At 42.0% G+C, this 12,039-nt stretch overlaps 1 protein-coding gene and 1 long non-coding RNA gene across 2 annotated transcripts in view; one reads left to right on the plus strand and one right to left on the minus strand.

Annotated features, from left to right (window-relative positions):
- Positions 1–12,039, minus strand: part of LOC132911969 (uncharacterized) — a 186,422-nt gene that overhangs the window by 17,013 nt on the left and 157,370 nt on the right. Inside the window, exon 2 of the long non-coding RNA XR_009659127.1 lies at positions 7,512–7,573. This is a non-coding gene — a long non-coding RNA (uncharacterized LOC132911969). The remainder of the gene's footprint in view (positions 1–7,511; positions 7,574–12,039) is intronic.
- LOC132911954 (uncharacterized) overlaps positions 1–12,039 on the plus strand; it is a 130,007-nt gene that overhangs the window by 15,038 nt on the left and 102,930 nt on the right. The gene's annotated exons all lie outside the window — the stretch shown is intronic.

The raw sequence follows: 12,039 nt of genomic DNA on the forward strand, positions 1-12,039 counted from the left end.
ATCTTTAATAGAGCCTGGCGGTTTTGTCAATGGAAATTATTCTTCGCGGACACCAGCAACGAAGAAGTGGAAACAGTATGGCCTATGCGACCATTTTCTGGCTCTATGAACCGCAAAAATGTCGTGAATTCGTCGCGCCGCGAGCTGGACGATGCGCGTGCCTGGTCACGCTCGGTCGAGTGGAATCGAAACCGGAACCTATTTGGAGAATTACATCCGGAAGCGTTTCCCGTCTCTCCGTGCTGTCTTACCGACTTATTTATGTGGCCGTCTTTTCCTTAGATTCCACGGTTTCTTTTCGTTTGCTCTTTCCTTTGCTTCGCTTCGCTTTCCTTCCTTCGCCGTGGCAATCGATGGGGAAAAAGCTGAATTTCGTTTCTCGTTTGGCTTGTGGAAAAAGCGTTTGCCTTTGCCCTTTCGCGTTTAGACTTCATTTCTGAATTATTTATTTTATTCATCTCCTATTCCTTGCAGCTTCATAATTGATGTCTTCTAATAAATAGTTTAATATTAACGCACGCAAGAAACGAAAATTGTAGTATTTAATGAATTCTGGAACTTTTTAACGAGCTCTGAATATTGTTAAGACACTCGACATCTTTTATTTATTTATTTAAGTGTCGTTGTAACTAGTAATCGAAGCAGCAATATTTCTTCGAATATTTTACTGAATTAATATTTGTTATAATATTTGGCCAATAGTCCTTGACATATATCCTGTTAAATCAATATTTCTCAAACTATCGTATTAAATTAGTATCTCTTATGGTTAGAATATTTCATTCTATAAATGTAGAGAATACCGTAAAAGTATCCTAACGAGCCCATTCACTTTCTTCCGCGAACGATGCTGAAAACTCACCTTAAGAACGCCTCTAAATTTCCAAGCTTTGACATCCTCTATTCCCAAATTCCCGTAACAACCAGGATACACCGATAACTAGGGGAAATCAGCGAAATCAGCATCTCGATCACTGCTTTCATTTTTCTTGAAAGAGTCGCGCAGAAAACCAGAATCAACGGAAGGAAGCAAAATAATTCCTCCGATAATACCGAGACGCCGTAATCGACGACAATAGAGTCAAATAAGAGGAATAAAATAGGAAAAACCACAGCAACGTTGATGGTATTGCAGAGTTAAAAAAAAGAAAAAAATTCGAGCAGAGTTAAAAATTACGAGGAATTCTACCATTAAAAAATCGCCACCGATCTGATCCCGCTTCTCAATTTTCCGGCTGCGTCTCGCGGCGATACAATAGCGGGCGCGTGACGACAACCGTTCGTAGAATGTTTACAATAATCTGAAGGAAGAATCTGCGGGGGCCATCTATAGAAATACAAGAGAAGGGAAATGTCGCAGTACGGAGGGACGGGGTGGCGCGTGGATTGTTGGATGGCTCCATTTTCTATTGTTCCCGTTCGGAGAACGCGCTGAGATCGCGCGTTTCTTACATTGCAAGCCTGCAGCTTTTATAACGGTTGCACCCGTAGCGCGCGCGACCGAAGAAAGACCCGACGATAAAAGAGCCGTTAAGCCTTCGGGAGGAAGAGAAACAATGGGACAGCAGAAGGGATGAGGGGCAGAGACCCGGTGGCCGGGCAAGATCGAGAGAGAACAACGGATCCACCAGGAAACTTCGGTCCGTTCCTCCAGTCTGGCGTGGAATGGCGCGCGAAAAAAACTTGTTGCTATTTCCTGCTGAAATTGGGGGCTGATATGATGTAGCATCGATATTGTTGGCCGTTCTGATCATTGAAGTAACTTCTCTTGGTGCTTGAGAATGTTTCGTGAACTCGGCGAGTCAGAGACGAGGATGGAAGAACGAGTCAAGTCGTAGTTCGTGTGATCGCGTTTGGTTTGACGTGGTTGCTTCGTGGTTGAGACAAATTATGTCTCATATACACGCACATGAAACGAAAGAATAGAAAAAATTATATTAAAATAGGGAATAAAGTAGTTGGGTGTAAAATATATTGCGGAGAAGTTTATGTATTACGAATTTGTAACTTGATCGAGAATTTAGTATTTGATAACGATATCAGCAAAATACTCCAACGTGGTATTTTCAGTGGGATTTCTTAGGATGCCTGACGAGCGAAGAAGCGATGTTTTAAGCCGGCGAATAAGAGCAGGATACAGAGGATGGAAATCGATAGAGGAACAGACGAGAAAGGATACGGAGTGTACGAAAAATACAAGGATACAGAGACGGAGAAAAGCAGAAAGGAGAGACTCACCTTGGAGTCGAAAGTTTTTCAGGTAGCTGCGAGAGCCGTTTGGCTATTACCGAGGATCACATACTTCTTCCACTGCATTCTACTCCTATTTCTTGCCAAAAATGGTGGCGCTATATCACTATTTCTACGAAATCACCGCTTTCCAACGAAACTTTCTCCAATGTTCGAGCGAATTAAAAATTTACGCGGAGGAACCAAAAAATTGATTATATAAAATGTAGTTTCTTCCAAATTTTCTGTAACCTCGATTCTTCAGAATTCTTTCAGACATTTCTGGCCGAATTACGATCTTCTATTCTTAGGAAATTTCTTGAGATTGCGAAGAGTAAGAGAAAGTCGTTATCCGTATACGCGATTTTTTATTTCAATTTCTTCTTTTCGAATCAGTCAGCGTACTCCGTGATTTCTACTCCGAGAGTTAATTTCTCTAGAATGAATTTAACATTTTTTTTTAAAGCGTTCAAGTTACGGTTATATTAGAATTTTCCTTGTCGACGAATTATCATTTATATTTCCTGGCAACGTAATTTCGCAAATATAGCACAGGGGCCTGGATTTTCTATGGATTCACTGAAAAGGAAGGAGGTTCTGCTAAATGTTCTTCGGCGTGTTTAGGGGCAGCCGCGTAAGCCACAGAGTGGAAAATGTAAGCGGATCATTGTGAATTTGTTGAAACGGTGGGAAGTAGCGTAGTAGACAATACAGTCGCTTTTCTTCTTAAGCGAGTTATTTTAATTGAGTAGAAAAGACGAAGGCTCGTGTTCTTCCTATTCATTACCGATCTACTAGAATTCCAATTTCTTACACTCTTCGCTCTCTTCGTTTACCACGAAACCTTACATTCGTTTATCTCGGCTTTGCATAACTTCAAAATTCTACAAACGTTTCTCGAAAGTAACGCCTAAAAGACAGTTTGCGGATCGTAATAAACTAACGACTGACAGACGCGAGGTCGCTGTTAAGATACCAATTTTTACTTTCTATTCGTCCAACAAGTATTTTCTCGCGTTGAGATAAACCGTTTAATCAACTATACCTATTATTTTCCCTAGCACACAAATACAAACTTGCTAAAATTCGAGAAAGCCGATTTATCTTTCTCGAGAAACAACCGCGCGTTATCCGGCGCGCGATTGATAACACGCAAACAGTCTCAGCAAAAATACGGACACAAGGATAAGAAGATCCACCCTCTGGAAAGCGGAGTTGCTCCGTAGGAGTTATCCGTGGCAAAACGATAAGGAGTGGCGCTCGAACTCGGCAGAGGGGGTGTAGTTCGAGGCATGCAGCTTCCGTTCGCAATAATAAATGTTATCACCGCGCGGCACGAGGGTTGCAGCTGCAGAAGAAACCAGCTGTTTCAGTTCGTGACGATAAATAGGGTGATTCCTTTTGGACCGGGGAATTTATTCCGGGTCGCAGTGGTAGCCAGTAGGTACTTTTAACAAAATAATGCTCTTAGGCTGGGGCAACAAATTCTCGAGGGTGAAACCCGGGGATGATACGTGGACGAGCCGATGTCGTAGAAGGAACGGGGTAGTTGGGCGTCGGCGACGGGGAATGGCAACGTCTCCTGCTACACCAGCGGGCCACATTTAAAAGTATAATTTTAAAATGGCGTCGGGAACACACGAAGTGGCTCATAAGCATAATTTATGCGCTCGTTTCACCTTGCTCCCACCTCTTCCAGCCACCTTCTTTCCCTTCCTCTTTGCAATGTCGAGTGTCTCATTGTTTCTCCAGGCCACTTTTAATAAAGGATCTACCCTCTCCCTTCTCCGCGAGGACGAATCCCGGGGGTAGGTTTTTTGTTTTCCGTAGCACCATGACAGCCACCAGTCTCTTAGCGTTCCTTTGAATTCGTTTATCCCGCGACTTTCTTCCCCGTCGACGAGAAACTCTTCCTTTCCTCTTTCTGTTCCGAGATAGAATCGATCGTCGAAGGTGGATCCGTTGTTCGAAAACTCGAACGTTACAGAATATTAGAACAAAGTGGGGAGAAGGTACGATGCTCGGTATTATTCCTCGGAAGAAATTAAACGAGTCCTTAACGAGCGTAATCAATTGGTACGATCGAGTTAATCGATATGACAATTACGTCAATTTCTGTGCCGTTAACCGCACCTACGCTATTCCTATCTCTTAGTTTCGCTGGATTTCACCGGTGAAGCTCGCAAACGGCGGTAGAACGAGGAAGAACAGAGGAATGTAGTAAAGGCAAACGTAAATAATCAAAAGCGAGAACGTTGGGCGAGCGTTGTCCGGAAATAGGGGTGAATTTTCGTTCCGTCTCTCTCTCTCTTCTCCGTGCGTTTTCCCGTGAAACGAGGCGTCGTTTAATAAGTAGCTAATTGTGAAAACGCAGCCGCATTCTCTTTGTCCCGTTTTCCTCTGATGGAACGCATTTGAACGTTAGAAAGAGCGAGACAAGGGGGTGAAAAAGAGAACGACGGAGAAAGTGAATTCGCGTGGAATTGTGGGGGAGTTAGTTAATTATTCACGGACAATTTTCCGTTGCTTTGACGCGGCTCGCCGCATTGACACACCGAAGCTCGACGTAGCTAGACATGGGAAGTTCGGGAATTAACTCGGAAACTCGACGAAGAAACGCGGTACCCCTGCTGTCGAACCCTCGGGATGCAGAGTTTTGGAAACGATGGTCCAGTTGACAGCGTATCGAGGAATCGTTCTCTGTTTCTCTTTCACCGAACCAACGTTCCCTGTTTCCAAGTTCCTGAAGACTACTTTGACGAAACTGCGTGTCTTAGGGGATGATGAATAGGGGTTGGAGATGATTCGCTGGTGAATAAGGGAGCAGGATTATTTGGTTGAGACGCAGCATATAGTTCCTTGTTTCTTGTAAGATATTAGTATAATTCATCATATACCATTGTGTATTATCGTTATAATCTTCTCCAAATTCAATTTAACTCCAACTCGTATCGCAATTTCTTTTTTAATTTACCCTACAATCTATATCGTAGCATGAAACTGTAAATGTATTGCACGTTTTATATGAAATTACCTAGACGATAAGTATACAGGACGAAGAAGAATTTTCATGAAAATAACCATCGGGATCGTTCGACTTAAAATCTCGCTATAATATCTAAAACTGGTAGCACTCGATGCTGAAAACGTACGGTATAGCCTTACAGCTGCTGGAAATGCGAATACAACATAATATCAGCTTCCGTAGATCCGGAAACGAGAAACAGAAATAGTAGCTCGTACCGCGTAACGTTTACCGAGACAAAACAAGCTGGAGAACTGGGTTTTCGCGCGAGATTCGATTGTCAGAGGAGTCAGCGTAGTGTTTGAAAGCGTAGTGCCAGCTAGTACTGAACAAACGAAAATTGAAATTGGCGCTGGATGGAAACGTCACGCGAGTCGCGCGTGAGCATTATGGCGAGCAGTTTTCCTTACTGGAAATAATATTACCCTCGGGCGTTAATAATTCCCCCGTTTAATTTCGTGAATCAGACCGTGACGAACGTCGCAGAGGTGCACGCGGATGAAAACGTTCAGCTTCAGGGTAACGTGTTTATTATGTAATTCTTCGCACAGCCTTCTTCCTCCGTTCCTCGCCTCCGACAACGAAGAAATAATTGTTTCCGACCTCTTGAGGAATTACGTAACCGTATAATTTAAACAAACGAACAATGCGATTCGATGTAAGAGAAACATGAAAAGAAATAACGAAGCTTCTATAAAAGTGTTTGCGTGAAAGAATCGGTACAATTACGGATGTCGAATTTTCGTATTTTCTTCTTCTTTTCTTTTTCTTTTTTGTAGAAGTAGCGATTAATATTTCGCTGCGACACGACAATACACATTTTTGGAAAAGTTTCGCGTTTCCTTCGGAGCCTAACGAACCTTCGAAATGATTCTCCCTTCGCATCTTCGACCAAAGGGATATGTCATTCACGAGGCGTTTCTAATTGGTCGAAATCGTCGATCTTTTCCCTTGACAAGATTTTCAACGGTATTATGTGATTCGAATCACTTTTACTAAACGGTGTTCGCCGTTTAACCACGTCCCACCCCTGGCAGTCCTCGTTTTCAGCTTACTCTCGTCTACTGGTTCATCCCTGTCCCCGTTGCCACGGCTAACGCTTCGCTAACTCGAAGTAATGGGCCGGCGGCGTGTTAATCGTACCGCGCGTAAGTTAATTAGTCGAAACTCATAATCGTGCTGTTAAGTCTGCGGGGACAAAAAGGGACGAATCGCGAGGCGTCGCGCGTGGGACAGTTTCACCGCCACGATTCCATCGATGGTCTACCGACTTGCATAAATTTACACGTTCAGTCGCGCTTCACGCAGTTGCGTAATCGTCGAACGATAACACGAGATTTCGTACGGTTAACGAGTAATGGAGAATCGAGACGATATTTACACAAATATTTCGCCTTCTTCGTTTTAAAAGAAATACACTCGCGCTACTTTTCTAGCGAACCTCGATTATTCGTCGTTTGATCGAATCGTACAGTCAATCAATTCGGAATAAAAATTTCAGATCCTTAGAATTAAATCGAAGGAAACTAAATTGAAGGACTTGCTCCGTCGCTTTTTTTATTTCACCACTTTCTCAGCCGATTCTCTCAGCTTTTGCGTTCCCATCGGAAACTGGCGCGTCACCCTTCATATTTTCCTCCGCGTTTTTCAGCGGAGCCTGTTTTTCCACCGGCTCCGTTTTCTTCCCGGAATTTACCGACGTCACCGAGGAAACGTTCTCTGATTAATCAGCGACCCTTCGTCGCCCTGATCGCTCAACGAATTTACTCGAGTGCCCCGAATGAAAGCATCTCGTAGAAAAATCGTAGAGTTTCAAGCTTTTTCAAACGTCGATGGAAAACATCCCAATGGAATGCACGCTCGGTGCCCCTTTTGTCGAGAAGAAAGGAACAGTTTTGAAAAATTCTCGCTTGATTTTCAAATAGTTAGAGTTAACGTTGATGGAGCGGTGAATATTCAAGATGTTGGTTTGTTGTCCCGAGGGAAACTGTCTAAATTGTAATTGCCAGAGTCTGTTCTGCAGATATACTCTAGTTTCTAATAAACTGCTACACTCTTCGTCGCCCCAACGTCTCTCAGGTTATGTATAGAGCGTAGGTCGAAACTTTAGGGATCGAGAGTTTTATTAGGGGTTAAATGGCGAGCAGAGTGAAATTGTATTTATGGCCGGGCTAAATTCTTATAGATAGAGATACTTTATCTGAATAATATTTTTCAGACTATATCTTCGAAATAGTAGTTGGACTTGGTAACTTACGTTCGATGGTCTCGTAAATTTCTGAATTTTTCCGTGCCAGTGAAACGATGCTTGAAAGTGACCTGAGAAACAGAAAAAAAGGAACGACGGTCAAGATAAATCGAAGATATTTTGTTTGTGGGTGAATGAAACAATGGTAATAATAAGCTGAGGATGTTTGATTGATTTATTAGAACAAAACCTTAATTTCAATCCAATTTATATGTAATTTCTACTCAAGTATGTAATTAAACACCCTGTATATCGGAACCCTACAACACGTTTCACAAAGTAAAAAGAATCAACAACATAGCACTCCTCGTGATTACACTTTTACATCGTGAAAAAAATTCAATTCACCGCCCTCTTACGACACCGATTTAAATTCATGAATTCGTTGGCATACAGGGATTCCATTTCCTAGAAAATTATTAATTGCACATCTGATTTACTTTTCGCGGAAGCCAATTAATCCTCGCGGCACGACTTTCAGCTCCGTAATTAGTTTCATTTCCACATTAATAAAAACCGCGATAAATCATAGAAAATTTTAATTAGAAACCCAAGCGCGCACACCCCTACCAATCCGAACTCTCGTTTGCTCGACATTATTGTCACGTAACCGAATCGATCTCTCTCGCTGTGACGATTGCCGAGTCGAAGTCACAGTTCGTCGTTATGAATTTTTACCGACTCACCGCGACAAAATCCAGCCAGAATCGTAATCTGTTACCTTTCTTAGACGAGTCTCAGCCTCTGCTCTGCGGAAAACAGGTGGTTCCCTCCTGTCGATCGCTAACGAGTCTCGTCGAATTCGCGCGAGATACATTTCGATCGTAACTGGGTCAAACTGCGTCCTCTCTCTCTCTCTCTCTCTTTCTATCCGGTCTGGATCGTAGCTCATAAATTTTTCAGAGGACCACGTCGCGCAACTTCCTTCGCTTTATTGGCAGCCAAGGAAGCGGAATCGGTCCACGGGTTTCCTGTTTTACGAAAATTCCTTCCCGATCGCGATGCGCGTGTTTCTTTTAAGAAAAATATTCGAAAAATTGAGATTAGTCGAGATATAAGGGCAGAAGGTTGAAGAAAACCAGATAACAGGTGGTTGTTGCATTCTATAGCGTGAATAGATATTTTTGATAATGCCGAGGAGCAACGACTGTTTGGTCGCTGTAAGTTTGTCGTTTAAAAGGGAATATTCCTTTTCCAAGATCGATGGTACTTTTATCATTGGAAGCAAATTTTAGGAATTGGAATTCGTGGAGAAATAAAAGCACTGGAATTGTTAATACATCGGATAATTATTGCGTGGAAATCGACGCCCGTTCAAAGGAATTTCTAGATCCATGAATTCCTTGGTAAAGGTAGGGGGCAAGACTGCTGGAATGGAATGGTACTTTACGGTAGAGGAATTGCGGAAACAATAGGCCGGGAACAAAGGCGACAAAGTTTCGCTTGGTGGACTTTATTAAATGAACGATAATGAGCCAGCCGCGTGCATTTAGTTAATTAGTCGTAACATCGAGCAGATCTTGCCTCTCGATCTTGGTAACTGTGCTCTTCACGGTTTAAGCTCGTCTTCTTACGCTCGATCGAGCGTGCAATCTCCCACGAACTGAATAATCCTTGTTATAACGATTAATACGTACGATACCGTAGTTCTCTTTACGAATATTTAACGGTTAAACAATCGAAATTCAGATAATAAAAACGTACGTGCTGTAACGAAAATAAACGTTCGGTGTTGAACGAATATAAGGAGAAACGTTTGATCGAAAACTACACTTTCGATTCTTCTGTCAAATCGCAGAATATCTTTTTCATAGAAATATAAGACTACAACAGAGTACGAGGTTTTTCGAGAGAACATTAAATCGCAGTTTTTTGAAGAAAGTACAGCAGCCGAGTTACTACATTTGGATATAAAAGTTTGAATATAAAATTACAATTTTTTAACGAGGATACAACTTTTGGAAAAAGATAGCTACGACTTTTAAAATTAGAAATTCGAATATATAATTTGAACGTAAGGAGAGGAAAAAATCATCGAGTTAGTTCATCTTGGCATAGAAGTTTACCAAAAATACATACGTATAATTTAACGAATGATTTTAAGCAACGGAACATGAACAATTACGTTGTTCCAAAGTAACCAATATTCTCTGTATGTATCCACAAAGACAACGACAAATTTTAGCAAACACGACGAACATTTTCTGGAATTATGTCAAATTCCCCGGCACGAACACCTCATTTAAATCGAGTCGATTAATCACTCTGTTGTCGGCCACAATCGCATCGCGGAGAATTAATTTTAAATCCGACGCCTTCCACCGAGGAATTCACGTGGTTTCACCGCGAAATTTTCCCCCAGGAGAGTCGCGTAATGATTTAAAATAGCCACGGCCAGCGGCCGAGTATTTTCCACTTTTTTCTCTCCCTTCTCTGTTGTACTTTCCTTTTTCTATCCTTTTTCATCTTTTCTCTTTTCGTTCTTTTAGCTGGCAAAATTTATGTTCCGCACACTGTGTAACGCGGCGGTTCGTTAGACGAAGTTTTAGCCGCTGGTTTGTGATAAGATATTTCTCGCGTGCACTCTTCTATGTCCCCGATTTTCAATTAACGGGTAACGAACGAGCACCTAGATTCTTTTGGCAACGAATCGCATGAAAATGAGCACGTAGAATGAGTTAATACAAGTAGAACAGAGGTTTCAGCGTGTTCTCGTTTTATTTCAAACGTTCGCGTAATGAAGATGAAAGGGGAAAGTTTCTCGCGAAAATATGTAATTTAGGAGATAATTACGCAATTATCTCTTTCACGGGACTACAAATTTCACCTTTTAAATATTTATTACACTCTACTTAGTTATTAAACCCTCTTAACTATTTTCCCAAGTATTTGACAGTTCCAAGTTCTTGGATGGAAATGTATATTTCATTGAAAAAATGATTCGATGTCCCGGTAGCGAATCTCAAACGATTAGCACCGACTAACTCGTTAGAGTGACCCAGTTTCCAAATTCTTATCGCTACTCGCGAATTTTCATCAATTTCAGCGTATTAAATTATCGCCGCTCGACATTATCGCAAAAAGCGGTCGATTAAACGCGTTAACCGAACTTCCCGCGACTTTTTGCACCGATCCTAGTGTTCGAAACACCTGCACCGCTTACACGGTCAACCTTCTCCAGTTTAGAATTGAGGAACAACCTGATGGAATCTGTCAACACTTGTCGTTTAGGTCGTAAGTAGGACCAATACTGTGCATTTCCTTTTTCTTAAAAGTTTTCCTTTTTTTTTATATACAACGCGTTACATTGTACGTCGTAGACTCAGATTCGGAGCCTTACTCCATAAAATAATAATTTTTGCAATCGAGTAGCTAAGCCACGACTAAGACAACTTCATTTTCTCAACGAAGTACGAAACATAATCACCTATTCCATCATCGCCGCCCTAAAAGCAGATTACTTACTCTGCTGCACTCGGTTATTGGGTAAATTTATACAAGCAGTTATCCCGCGATATAATTCCGTCCTCATACTATGCGACTTAATTAAATTGACTTAAATACACGCAGAATAATCGCCAAGGTTTCCCAGACCTTTAGAAATTCCACAAACAGCCGCAGTCTCTCTGTCACTCGACGAGAAACTCGAACTTTCATCAGAGAGAAAGACAGCTTCGACTCGTTTCATTTTTATTAGAATTCCGCGACGGTCGTCCTTTGATGAATCTTTGATGCGTATTTCGAAACTCGGATACTCGAGGTTTCGGCTTGGAATTTATCGCTATAAATACGCGAATAGGGTAGCCACAGTCGGGGGGTCCTTGTACCATAACGAACGATGTTCGCATACAAATTTTCGTAGAAATCTTTTCATTTCTCAGGCATTTTTCGTGTTGCAGCAATTTCTTGCGATTCTTTATCTCTATCACGCCCTATGTTTCTTACATTTGTCAAATACATTCGCTTTTCATTGATTATAATATCGAAGAATTGAATTCAGCAAAATTTATAAAAGAAATAAAATCTTCTATTCTAGCTACAAAATTCCACACACATACACACACACAAAAAGAAATATGTATATATATATATACGTAATAGAGAAATTCGTGTCATTTGACGCGCGAGTTTCTCGAGTTCCGTGGGTCTAAAGGCACCCGATTGTCTGCCGGACCTTCCACGGGAGAAAATTGCTTCGGCGAGGCAATCCATTCACTCGCGAGATTATTTGTCCGCGAAAGAGACACGGAACCGTCAGAGGTCGGCCCATTAAAATCCGAATGGAACGGTCGATAGGAAAACACTTATCGTCCACTCGAACGACAAGATGTTGGCCGGAAGTGGAGGCGTCGAAAGGCTCCTTCGTCGTCGGTCCTTTCGCCGAACAACTCCTATTTCATCGCTCCGTGCAACGTCTTTCGGACACCGCTCGTTATATTTTATTTGATGCTCGGAAGAGTCGAGGCTTCTCGCGGCTTTTCGAGTCCCCCAGAGGAGGGAAAAGCACCTCGATTCTTAGGAATTCAATCAGCTCGGC

Source organism: Bombus pascuorum, chromosome 11 (assembly GCF_905332965.1).
Source record: "Bombus pascuorum chromosome 11, iyBomPasc1.1, whole genome shotgun sequence".
In the NCBI taxonomy this organism is placed as follows: Eukaryota; Metazoa; Arthropoda; class Insecta; order Hymenoptera; family Apidae; genus Bombus; species Bombus pascuorum.